This window comes from Drosophila ficusphila, unplaced genomic scaffold (genome assembly GCF_018152265.1).
Source record: "Drosophila ficusphila isolate 14025-0441.05 unplaced genomic scaffold, ASM1815226v1 contig_791, whole genome shotgun sequence".
Taxonomy (NCBI): Eukaryota; Metazoa; Arthropoda; class Insecta; order Diptera; family Drosophilidae; genus Drosophila; species Drosophila ficusphila.
In genome coordinates, this window is record NW_025064737.1 from 21,554,602 (window position 1) to 21,568,543 (window position 13,942).

Sequence of the window (13,942 nt, forward strand, 5' to 3'; positions counted from 1 at the left end):
ATTGCCAGCAACAGCAAATCTTCTACGTGAGGGCAATTACATTTTACATTTTAGAGCGCGAGGGGAGGAGAGGATCTACGACTAATCAACTAATAAATCCATAATCACTGTTATTACGCATGCTGCCTGAGATGCTTAAGCTCAAATGCCAACCGGTTAAAGTTGGCTAACAAGAAGCAGAACTAACTGGCCAACAACAACTGCCGGCTTTTCCCCCAAAAATGAAAACAAAACAGCAGAGCGCCTTTCATTACTTTCTCTTATACTCTTATACCCGGGGAGTACCTGTATTTCAGCTGTTTCCTTCTCTCTCGCATTACAAATATCGCATGCGATTTGCCCGCAGTTGAACGACCACAGATACGAGGACAATTCGTGTGACTCTTAGTTACTCTCCCTCGCATCACTTGTCTCTCTACTTATGAACGGTATTTACAGGGTGTAAGTATATACATACTTTGTTTAGCAGGTTGTTTTCAACATAAATTTATTTGAAATTAAATTAGGCAAAAATAAGAGATTCAAATTGTTTTCTTATTAATTAAATTTTTTAATGTTTTCTTTGACTAATTTGACCTTGTTGGCGATTACTTATCAGCTTTGGCCAGCATGAACTTGGGATTAGTGAGTTTTTTGGGTTTTTCTGTTTTGCATTTGAAACTTATCAGTTTTATTTTTTTTGGTCATTCTTTTGTTTTGGGTAATGAGGGAAATGTTAAAGAATTTTTAGGTCTGCCAGACTTTAGACTTTTCTCCTAATTTATTTAGTTATGTACATACTTATCAAAGATTATTAATTTCGAATTCCAACTGGCATAATAGTTTTACTTTTTTTTAACGTATATTAATTTATTTATAATTATATAGCAGTTAACCCCAAGTTGAACAGAGTATTTCACTGTCGACCCCTAAGTGTTTTCTGCTTCCGTTTGTTCGCTCACTGTAGGTATTGTTAACGAACTGAGAGATCCGACGAGACTAGCTTATACTCCACCATGCTTTCTAGCTGTTTCAGCTCTCATTTTCCGTCTGGCAGTTTTTTTCGAACCGCCGAGGAGAAAGCACGCTTAGCGCTTGCCGCAGTTGGATTTTTGGGTTTTCCAAGCCAGAGTCGCGCGTTCGTGAGTTGTGGGCCGCTTTTGTTTGTCTCTTTTTGTGGCCAGCGATTTGGCAACCGATGCGAATAAGCCAAGTTAAGAGCAACGCAACAACGCAGCACAAAAACAAGACACAAGGCGCAATTAAATGCAAATGTGTGAAAGTGTACCGAGTATTTAACAGAAAAAAGTACAAAATTCGCGGTTAAAAAGTGCGAACAAGCGCAAACAGAAAAGCTAACAGTGCCAGTGCGTGATTGTTCGTGCCAGCTACATAAACCGAATTAAAATTAATATTTGCTCAAGAGATCTTGGCAGTTAACCTCACATTTAGTATAACTTATTAAAACGGTAAGTATTTACGCCTTCTTGTTCAGTTATTACACTTTGAACCTCGCCATCTCGCTCTGTCTCGTTATCTGTCGTTCAATTTTGCTTTGTGCTAAGCTTCGCTTCGCGCGCGCTTAGATCTGCCATCTCTTTTCCACTCGCCGATCACTCCCAATCGTCTATAATTGCACAGGAAAAAAAGCTTTAAAAATTATTATCTACTTATCACTTTCGTTCAGATAACAGTATTTCCATTTTCTGGCAGCAAATAACCGACATGTAATAAGATGAAAACTATACAAATAAGTAATGAAAAGTAAACTTCATACATTAAAATGATTTACAAAAGTTAATATATTCAAACCCTTTTTTTTCTCTGCAATTAAGCCATGAATAACTGTTACAACAATTGTTACCGTTGCTCAATTTTCTCCAGTGGTTGTATGTGTCACTTGTTGTTCACTATTTCCGCGGTTTTTCACCTCACTTTCATGGGAAATGCGAAAAATGCTGCAGTGCAATTGCAAGTGCTTTTCGGCCTTGGGGTGTGTATTGCGTTTCGGCGAAGAAAAAACACAGAAATCAAAGCCACACGCACTTGGCCCGCGCTCAAAGCTTTACCCATCACATTAGCACTCTGATTTTGGCCAAAAACCAGTTTCGATTCGAGACAAGCAGACTCGACAAAAGTTTATTTACTCCCAAAGAGAGCTTCGTTCAACAGGTTTTTTTTGCGGGGACTTTATTTGTTCAGAAGGTGGGAATTTCTGTTGCAGTTCGGCTTTGTGCAATTAAACGAACGTGATTTAGACGATTATTTATAGAACCCTTCGATTTAGGATAAACAGAGTTTCCAGTTACGTCGACTTAAATTTAAGAAAGGGCTGTAAACGTTGCAGGTAGTTCTAGGGCCAATAATATTCTTAAATCACGTAAGAACGTTTTAATTAAAGAAAGGGGAAAAACAAACTTTCTTGTGACGTCAATTATGAATGTAAAAAATGTTATTGCTGGTTTTCTCAGAACCAGAGATCAATAACATATAAGTCCCAGATCTTTTCAAATAAGTTATTAATTAAGCCTCTGTTTTTCTTTGTTAAAATTTAAATTATTTCATTAGTCATTTAATAGAACTAATTATTAAAGACATTCAAAAATTCCCATTACTGAAATGGTTTATTGCAAATGACCTATGATAGACCTCGCATACTGTTTACTTTTGCACATTGGTCTTTCCCAGTGCTCATAAATCTCTTTTATTTGATAACATTTTCAAATTTACGGAATTTACCTTGTTTAAAATCTATGAAGATAATAGGAGTCTCTGCTTCCTATGCTAAGTTCAAAGCTTATCAGGAGTCAGAATGTGCAATCTTGACTTAAGAAAGATTTTGTTTCAAGGAAAAATGTTCTATATATTTATTAATATTGAACGTACATATTTCGATTTTCCGTTATTATTCTTCTTTATAAACGCCTTTGGCTTCTCCTTGTAATTGTAGTTAGGATTTGGGTTAAGATTTTTCCTCTTTGGCACAGATCAAAAGCAGCCAGCTTTGAAAGCAACTACAACAATAGGGGCAAAAAAATGTGAGTCTCTCCGTCTGTGAAGGTAAAACTGCGGAAGTCATTTAACAGTCTACTTAACTTTTGCCAAAAAGCCCAAAAAAAAAAAAAAAAAAACAATGGAAAAATGAAGTAGAAAACGGCAAACTGGAAACGTTCAAGATGCTCCGCTTGGCTCTTTGGTCTTGGCCACGTTAGAAAGTAGCTGTAATTGTGGCTCCGTTATTGTTATGGCCAAACCGCCACTCGTTCAACTGCAGGCGGTAAAAGTTGCCCAAAATGAATTGTCATACAAGTTTGTTATAAATATTTCTGCACTGTCTGAAAAATGAAACAGTCATACACATTTAAGATTCATTGTTGTGTATTCTCTTTGTGGTGTTTTTGAGGGCGTTTGTCCACCGACTTGATAAGCGAAAAGACAGAAAAACAATATTTGAGGCTGGCTCCGGTTAGGTTTTTTACATCTGCCAAGTGTTTTTAAGCTGTTTTTGCTATTTCACTCTTCGTTATTGTCGGCTTGTGTTTATAATTAGCAAGTCTGCTTTGAGTGTTTCTATGACTTGCGATCCGCTCAGCGGGATGAGTCAGCTTCCGAGAGAAGTGAGCGTGGCGATCGATCTCCCAGATGCCTTACTCTCTTGATCTCCGATCAGCGGGCGGTTAAACCCAAAGTCAAACCTGATCGGTGACGTAAATGGGGGCCGTCTACTATACACAACTAAAACTAAAACCTATTATTAAATGTAGATCGAATGTAAAAATAGGTATTCATATTAAAAGAAAAAGAAAAGGGATACAAGTTTTTCTTTGTCGTTTACCGATCACTATTAAGTCACTTTAAAGCTTTATACATATCGTTAATAAAACAACTTTATCTCTCTTTGCAACATCTTCTTTTTCTTTGGGTGTACCTTCGACGTGTGAGGTTCTTTACTCACTAATCAGCATTCGATTGTAATGTGATAGACCTGCTGGGACAGTCGGAGGGTTTATTGCGTTGCATTCAATTAATTAATTCCCATTTTATTGAGTCAGCTGACCATACAATCGTAAAGGGAGGAAGAGCCATAAGATACCCACTGCGACATTCTGTGGAGGGAAATAAAGTCGTTGCACTTGCTTTCACCCTAATGCCTTCATCAGCTGCACAAACGAAAAATCTCATTAATTTTCCACTGTCGCTCTATCTTTGGGATATCTCTCTATTGTTTGTCCTCGTCCTTTTTTTTTTTTGGTTGGCCCTACCTGCGTGCAGAAGTTTTCCTTTATCATGTTTTTGGTCGCGACATGTTTTCTGATCCGTGTCCTGTGCGCTGCTCTAGTTCATTAGATGGACTTGGCTAATCGATTTCCATAATCAAACAGCTGGCGCCAAAATGCTCTCTCGCGGAGTGAGACATTCCAAATTAACCAGAGTAAATGTTGATATAATAAACCTCTGGCTGGGCCAATTAGGCCTCATTCTCCACCTGGCAGGCCCACATATTTTCTCATTTGAATAACGAAACACGGCCACAGCAGGGGAAACATTAGACGCGCCTAAACGTGGAAATTAGCGGCCGCGGAAAAACCAACAAAAAATTCCAAATAAAAAAAGCATACGAAAAAAAAGAGAAATTTAATTAAAGCCGCATAGAAAAAATGCATAAATTTAGTCACCCAAACACCCACCTGGCATGTAATATTTGTAACCTCAGGGCGGGGTAAAAAACGTGTAATTTTCACGGTCCCCGAGCTGCAGCTTTTCAGCAACTTGGCGGGTCAGTCCGGCACAATGATTAGGGTCAGTGCTGGGTGGCATGCCCCCAAAAGGAAAACTCCTGCCATCTAGCAGCAAAAGCAAAAGCAAAAGCAACAGCAAAAGCAGCAGCAGCAGGTTGCCAACAATTTCTGCTTATAATTTTCCGTTTTTCATCCTCCTTCTTTGCCTCTCTTTGTTCTGGCCGAGATAAAAGCATTTGTCATTAGCATAAAATGTTCTGGCTCAGGTTTTGATCTGGAGTTTGGCCCCGAAAAAAAGGGAATATTTGAACTTCATTAGTGGGCCAGCTAGCCCAAATGGGCACTTGGCTATAATTAAAATTTAAGCTAATTTTAATGCTCAAAAACGAGAGGGGAATAGAGCAGTAACTCGGCAACAATCTGGGGCAGATATTAAAAATACCTCAAATGGTGAATGGTAACCGCTTGATTTGACTTTAAGAACGAGCACGAACTCTGAGGAGCACAAAGTGAAAGATAATTTAGGGAAAATGGAAAGCCTACGCTTGCCTATTGATGGGCATTCGCTGATAGCATTGCCCACGCAACATTAAGAACAGGAAAAGCCTCTTTTGTAGGTGTAACCAAATGACGAATTCGTCATCATGCCTCGCCGAGCACCCTTGACATTCGAGGAACCCTCGCAAACGTCTCAAGATTTAAGTCGCTGATAAGTCAAAACCCTACTTAGATGGCCAAGATGCCACGATAGCACTCCCAAAGGGCAACACTCAACGCCTTGCGTGGATGGTCAGCAATTAATGGGACTTCTGCAGCTCCTCCTTAATGATTGATATCCGACGAGCGGGCCTGGGAAAATGTTTTGCCACACCAACACATTGCCCCGACATGATCCCCAATAACCGAAATGTCAGGAGCCAGCCCCTCGAATTTACATCAATGGCATATCGGTTGAAAATTTAATAGCACATTAAGGGCGGACAAGGACTAACATTTGCATTCCTAATGAGACGGACCGCCACGCACATAGCCATAGCCCGACTGCAATTGGTGGGGACAGCCGGAATTATATAGCAATCAGTCGAGGACTCAAATGTGTCAATATGTTTCCGTCAAGGGATGGGGAAAAGGGAATGTGAAGCCATGTGTATTGGACTGTCTGCAATTTTTATGCAGGCTATATAAACAATTCACTCCGCTGCGAAATCAGAGCAAGACCGAGGGCTAGGGAACATGTAAATCAATACACAACAAATACACAAACAAATTATAAATGCAAACAGAGACGAGGCAGACAAATCGGCCAGACAGAAAGAAGCGAAATGTCCGGCTGTTTGCACAGATTGACGCCATTAAAATCAACGTATGACATTTTTTGTTGTTTGCGGACCCCCGCCTCCACATATTCGACAAAAAACAAAAACATGTATGTATAAATCCAGGCCACCTCTTAGATGGCAGTCAATGATAATCGGCCAGCGACGGACAAACAACCAGAACCCAGGCCCAAACACGAAGCAAAATCTGAGCTCGATTCTTGCATGTTTTAAGCTGCCCGCTGTGTGGATCCACACAAGAGGTCGTAAAAACAGAGTGTCATAAACATAAAATTGATTTTGATTTTAGTCCGCCGTTCCTCTGGGCATTTCCCACTCTCCCTGTTGTATAAATCTGGTTTTTGGGACAGTTTGGGGTGTGCTTAATTTTTAATCGAGTCCCGTGGGCAGACCTTTGAAAGACCCCAATTTGGCCCCGCATTTAATATTGATTTCAGACGCCGAATTCGACATTGCCGTACACATTAATTGCTGTTATTATTAGGAAAATACACATTAATTATGAACGACCAGACGTAGATTATATCACAAGTGTTTGAGCACTGTTCGGGGACATAACCATAGTCATACTTTTTAATGGCCCGTAAACTTGGAGGGGGACAAGAGAACATTATCGATATTCTCTGTATACTCGTACGTTCACATGTATGCCTAATTTATGGCGCAGTCAGCATAGAAAGTTTAATGAACCTGCAGCTTAAAATCATAACTTCTATGGCTCCCGCCCATGACGGCCCGCCTATCTGCCGCTCACCAGGCGAGTTATTAAAACCGACAAGTCTGAGAGCCGCCGCCGCGGCAGAAGTAAGCGAGGCTAAAGCCGAGACCCCAAATTGAAACACGAAAATATGTTACAAGACCGCATACAGTGCGTCACGCATTGTTAAGGCCGAAGAAGCTTCACAGCAACTGAAGGTTTACAAACATTACGTAGAGAAAACACAAATACTGTGAGATAATAGTGAGTTAATAACGCGGAGAGTGTAAAAACAATATTTGCCATAAAAAAATAAACATTTAAAAATTTACGATTGATTTTAGTAACTTATAAAGAGCTTTAGTCCCATAGAGCTTCAGAGCTTTTACAGCCTTGAAACGCACTGTACTTCAAGGAGGAAATGACTGTGGCTTACCCACACATAACGGGTCGTCATAGGTTTTTTTAATCGTGATCGCCGCAACACCTTTGATGCGGCTGCGCATGCGCCGTGAAAAACTCCCGAGGAATGCATTTTTCAATAATTTAGTTAGCCCGATAAAGTGGGAGACGGCAAGAAGCATACTTCAAGCTAATGCGATTTTGCGGCTGACCAAATTACTGATGGATCTATAGTACCTCGATTATGTTAATCGAGGAGGGAGCCCAGCGTGGGAATATGGCCCAGCAGTGCCCTATAGCTGAGATTTTCACGTAAGCCGCTTAAGCCAAAGGAGGATGAGATTTCTTTCTCTTCTTGCCGCCAAACAGACGAGTCCAATTTTGGGCTCTGAGCCATTTGACAAATAAGACTTTTCATGTCGACATCAGCGCGCTGTGGCAGCGTGTTTCCCGTTTCGTTTTGTAATTATTTTTCCAAGCAGCAAAATGAAAAGGAGAATTCTGTTTTCATGAAAACTGTCAGAGTCCAAAACTAAAAGCAGACACAAGATAAATAAAGCACTGCTTATTGCTGTCCTTTGGCTCTGTGTGTTTGTCATGAAAACAGGACCAGAAAAAACAAAAAAAAAAGGGCTGATAAAAAGAGAATGAAGCTCTGGAGGAAACTTTCATCATTTGGTCGAGGAAATTAATTAAAAGATAATGACGATTTTGCCGTTAGAACTCGGCACACACAGATATTTTGACAGAAAGCAATTAGAGGCAACCAATTATGCGAAATAGTTTGCTCTGGACTCCTCGGGGGTTGCGGCTCCCCGAGTTTTTAGCCTATCCCCAATCGGTCTTATCCGTGTCAGTCCGCCCCAAGTCACCCTGATGACCTGTTTGCATGTCTGCCACTTTGCCTGTCGACACTGACGCCCTGCCATGCTAAATATTGATCAATTATGTCGGCCCCTGTGGGCCCCTGGCAATTTGAGCTGCCCCTGGGAATTGCATCCACACCATCCATCAACCGAATCGCACAGAGCTCGTTCTAATCCAGTATATTATATTCTTTTTATTTGCAGGTAAGCCAAAAGTACTGGGGAGCTTCAAGTAATTCGGTATTCCTGCCCCTTTAAGTGAGTACCCAAGGATTTCTTTTGAAGATGGGGCATTTCCTGCCCATTCAAACGAGACGAAGCTCGCTTTGTTTACCGCTTTTCAATTGTCTGCAATCACTCTATTTATGGGAACTCGAGCATGAACTGGGAATGAATCGTGATATCACAAAACTTTCCCACACAGAAAATCGTCCTGTCATCCGGCGGGCATAGTTGGAAGGCTTGCCCCGGGCTAAACGCATAAATATAAATGAATAATTTAAAAGCTTTTTAAGTTTTATTTAAACTCCGCATCTAAATCCCCCTTGGCTCATACAGGGAGTACACACACTCTGGATGTTGCGGATTAACATTCAGAGTGCCCCGGGCACTACACTTTGAGTGTTTGCAGGGCATTTAAGTTAAGTCGAGCTAAAAACTTCCTCCGACATTCATTTCTTTTCTGCCTCCACTGTTGTTGTTGTTGTTGTCGTTATTGTTGTTGTTGTTGTGGCTGGAAAAGCAGATAAGCCAAGTTAAGGGTGAAGATGCAGAGGCAATACAGAAATTTCACGCCTCACCAGAATATCGATTAGAATTGTTCAATTTCAATTATCATCGAGGCAAAGAAGGGGCCACCAGAAAATGAAAAGATTTTCCCAGATGATGACAACGATAATGAGCAATGGCCAAAGCCTGTTCGAGCGGGAAACATGGAAAACGTGAAACGTGAATTGCATAAAATTTAACACTAAATAGCCTCCCAAAAAATTGCTGACTTACAGCGACGACTGCTCCACTGGAGTCTCAAATTGGGATTCTCGAACGCGCCCCTTTGTCGATTGATGCGCCAATAAAATGAAATAAAACAAAATTAATGAGCAGCCGTTCGTGCTGAGCCAGCACAACATTGGAAAATTGCGCAAAATAAATTAAATTAAGCGTTTGTTTCCCAGGATTTTACCCAGGCCCGGACACAAAATCGAATCGCGCCGAGTCGAGCCGAAGATGTATGGCATTTTAAAAAGTTTTAGCCCAATTTAGCCCCGTTGATTGTAAATAAGTACATACGTACATACACACAAACATAGTCACTGTGAGACGACATCTTCAAAAGCAAAGCAAATCGAAAATCGTGACAGGAATGCATGAGAGCCGATGTCCCAGGGGCGCCAAAAGGTGGCCTAGACCGGCCCTTTCCACTCCACTCCGGCTTATTTATCCTTAGATGGCCTTAATTGCAGCTCACAACGGCACACATTTGATTCAATCAAACACAGTCATTGATTTTGTGTCTTATTATTGCGCCTTTTACTTTATTTTTTGAATGACTTCTTCGTATAATTGAAATTGCTTTTACTTTTTCCCTGCCTTGAGCCCGGGACCCTGTTCCTTCCCTTTCCCTTTTTTTACTCGTTTGGCTTGGAAAATTTATTTAAAGCGAAAGCATTTTCAATTAATTTGCCAACAGCGGTTTTGGTGCCAGCCGGCAACACCGCAAAACAGCCGCAAAGAATTTTATTTATTTATATTGAGCTTGCCGGGGCAAAAGTGTCAAACGAGAGCCGGGTAGAAGGACGACGTCCTTTACTTGCTCGCTTTTCATGTAGATTTTATTTGCGACAAGCAGCCGCGAGTCAACAAACATAAGCACATACCCATACCCGTATAACCATACCCATACCCATACCCAGGCCAAGAAATTGAATTTTACATGTATTTTTAATATTTACCAAGCGGCAGCAGCCAGCAACAACAATAAAAACGAAAGGGACTTGTTTGTCTTGTTTGCGCCCTAAAGGCAGCTACAGTTTTTGATGTATGAATACCCTTGATGTGGCCCCGGGTCCTGAAACTTGTTGTTGGAGTTTATGTTTAAGGGGTAACACTGCTCTGGATTTTATTCGAAAGAATAACTTTCTATTTTTCTTCTCAATCTCCCAAAGGCGATTCGTGTAGTCGAGGTGCATTGTTCAAACTTCAATCGATCGATAGTTTATCTCACATTCAAGCTGCACTGAATGAGTCTTAAATACATTACCCTTTTAAATGTAAAAAAAAAATTAAATAATTATTAAATTTGTATTGATTATTTGTTATTTGCTCATCGAAAGATAAATCTCCTAAGAAGTTTTGTGATATTAGGTATCTTATTGAAGGATATTCCCACTTCGAGGATGTACTTTTAAGAAAGGAGCCTCATCTGCATCCCTTTTATCGCTGAGAAACAAAAACGAAGACAAAACATATTGAATTTCACCGCTGTTCCTTGGGTTTTTGCTGCTAGGTCCGCGCTTTGTTATCATTTTTTTTTCGGGTTCTTCTTGCTATAATAAAATGGAAAATATTTGTTAACGTTTTTATGCAAATCAATGACGCTGGCGTGAGCTGAGCAAATGCGGCGACCCACAGCAAAGATGCGGGGGAGAAGGAGCCCCAGCGTTCGGGGGAATTTATAATAAAATTTTGACATGGCGACAGAACAACTTGACAGCCATAAAACATCAAAAAGTTATCGCTCCATCGCCGTCCGCTCCGAATCCCTCTGCATCAGCCGCCGGCGGATGGGATGGACATGTGTCCTGGCTCCTCGGAGCAAAACGCTTTTTTGTTCTTCCTGCCTTTCGTAAATTTAAAATCAAGAAAATGCGGGAATTACGTTTGTTTTTCCCTCCTTGGCTCCTCGCCTTTTTTGTGTAGTCCTTGTTTTCATCATCAGCAATGAAATGCATAAAGTTTTTCGCAAAAGTTGTTGGCTGGATTTGTTTGTCGCAAAGGGTCGACAATGGATGGCATGTGGAGTGGGATCCCCGAAAAGGGGAATGGGGCAAGTGGAAGGTTCTGGAGACTGTGAAAGTTTTACCCGCTGTTCGCCGGGATTTTCCTGGGGTATTAGCGTTGTTAGCCCCACGTTTTGCCTCTGTTATGCTTGATTTTGCCTTCCTTTGCCTGGCCCTTTACCATTTTCTTTGCCATCTCTCCTAACTTTCGCTGTACTTTGCCCGTTCCTCAGTTTACTTGACTTCACTTCGCCTTTGGCCCCGGCGTGAAATTTGCTCTGGTGCGTGTATGTGCGTTTCGAGGGGGAAAGAGATTTGTCAGGGAAAGTCAGAAAGGCTCGGGAATCTTTTTCTTGCGGTTAGAGGCGAAACCAATTTGTAGATTTGAAAAGTTTCTCTTCAAAACCGTTAACAGAACACTTTGAATATGCCAAGGATGCGGGGATGAGAGACCCTCGCCGACTTCTTTCCATTTTTTTTATGTTTTTGACACTTGGCAGCGGCGAGGACAGGCGAATAAGTTGGCAGGCAGCTGACAGAGAACGAGAAGTTGGCTTTTATTAGCTGCGAGAGACCCTTCAAGTATCTGGTAATAAGTTTCCAAGATTTTTTCCGATAACCGAGATAATGGAGAGCAACTCTGCCCTCGGATCCCAGAAATCTTTTGTGCCCAGTCACTTTGGCCCTCTTCAATACCCCGTGCTCACCTTTTTTTCCATTCGCATCCTGCCATTCAAGCGAGGCGAATGTAAATTCCGAGATAAAAATCTATATGGTGTGCATATTTCGCGCACCTTTACTTGTTTGTTTTTCAGCTCTCTCCCGCTCGGCTTCTTTCACTTTCAATAAAAACGCATAATTCTTGTTTTACAACGCGAGGCCGCCAAGGATAATGCCTCGGAATCGCAGAGCGACAGGGACGGCAAACACACATTCCCCTCGACTGTTTGCATGTGCCGCCGGTGTGATAAAGGGGATTTAAGATTCACCAAACGATAAATTGCGGTAAAAGGTGTCTCTCACTCTAGGCACCAAGGATATAGATCCTGTGGCCGGGTTTTGCTGATAGCCAAAATCTTCAGCATTGAAAACATGATTTTTAACTGGCAGAGCTGAAAGGCGAATACGACAGCCTCGCCGTGGCTTTGTGTGTGTGCTAGTCCTGTTTGCACGGTGCACAAATGAAATGAGATTTCCAAGCAAAGATAGAAATACTCACTCACTTACAGAGACAAAAAACTTGATAGAAAACCTTAAGACAATAAATAACAAAGGTTTATTCTGAGAATACATGTTCTTAGAAATTTACATGTGAGAGAAAAGGTTTTTATTGTGGTTCTCTGTTGAGAAACAAGTTGAATCAATAGTAAATCAACAAAAAAGTTAACTTATTTTTATTTTATGTAAAATTTATGTATATGAACTCCTTTCACCTTTTTCTCTCAGTGCACAAGCACGCACACAAGCGCGAAGGGAGACAAAATCACACAGGCAGAGGCATATACGTGTTTTCATTCAGGTGGAGCATATGAGAAATTCTCAATTTGAATGCAAACATGTTGGATTATTATGATTTTCTTCCTACCGTTGGCAGTTTTTCTTGTTAGTTTGCTTGCCGGCTTTTTTTCTACCCCCTATGTGGTGGATCTGGAGCCAGCTCCTGGGTATTTGTGTGCTTTCTGTGAGCGGAATGCCTTTGCTAGGAACATTTTTTTCCGCCGTGCTGTGTGACAAGTATTAAGTGCAATCAAAAGAAGATTTACAAGCGTCATGAATGAAATATTTGCACCACATATGGCCGCACACAGGAACGGCTTACAGATTCTATCTGTGTCTCTATCTGCATCCGCATCTGTATCTGAATTTGTATGTGTATCCGTGCCTGCACTTGCGTAGTAAGTGTTTGCGCATAAAAACACATTTGACATGGTTGATGTTTATGGTCGCCCAGGCCATTATCTAGAAACAAAACAGCCTGTCTATCTTGATCAGTGGTAGGTGAGTTTAATTATTGATTATGGCACAGGAAAAAAGCTGTGGAAGTGGAAAGGGAGGGAAAGCCAGCGGGTCAGCTGGCAAAGTGAAAGGATGTGACACCGAACCGAGTTCGGGGGCAAAAACTTGCTAATAAATTTGTAGCTCCTCTGTCCGTGAAAGCGTGGCTTTTTCGCTTGTTGTTTGTTTCGGCGTTTTGGGGTTTCGTTACATTTTCCCAGGCGGCGGTAGTCGCATGACTTTTGAATAACCTTTCCCACAATTGTTTGCGCTTGTTGTGCACCAAATTGCACAGACAATTGCTGGAGACTGGATTCACAGCTTTGGCCTGAGCTTCAGCTTGGATTCGAGCCACAGTTGATTGGCGCAACTCGCTATCGCATTCGCATATTCATGATGACACACACATGTGCATGCATAACTAAGCAATCCAGCCGGCAAACTGGAGTTCGCCTCCATGATTTAGCAATTGAGTCGAACGACGGCGGCGGCGACGAACGACGAACGACGATTAAGATGCGCCATCTGGCTGGATTACATTGAATTGACTTTGGGGCCATAATTGATGGCTTTCCAATTCTCAGTGGTAGTGGAAGGTGGGATTCGGCAGGGAGGGAGGCTCAGCAATATGGTTAGAAGTCGATATCCACCCGAGCCTTTGATGTAATACAATGCGCGCTTCTCGCTTTTGACACTCTCCAAAAATTAATGATCTGGCAAGCCGCAAAAACCAAGCAACTCGAGTGTGGCTGTGGATGGCAGTTAATAAACGAGTGTTCTCACGAGTGGTGACTCTTCTGGTTTCAGTTGCGCTTCAGCTTGCGCGGCAGATTGTTCATTTGGTAAGAGTGGCACTTCTCTGATTAATAATCCATTGCCTGCTGATTATTGCAAATAGATAAGAGGTTCATTAGCGTTAAACTAAAAC

At 41.5% G+C, this 13,942-nt stretch overlaps 1 protein-coding gene across 1 annotated transcript in view; it reads left to right on the forward strand.

Annotated features, from left to right (window-relative positions):
- Positions 1-1,046: 1,046 nt before the first annotated feature.
- Positions 1,047-13,942, forward strand: part of LOC108095776 (protein toll) — a 42,633-nt gene continuing 29,737 nt past the window's right edge. Inside the window, exon 1 of the mRNA XM_017197022.2 lies at positions 1,047-1,448. The gene's annotated coding sequence lies outside the window, so the exon portion shown is untranslated. The remainder of the gene's footprint in view (positions 1,449-13,942) is intronic.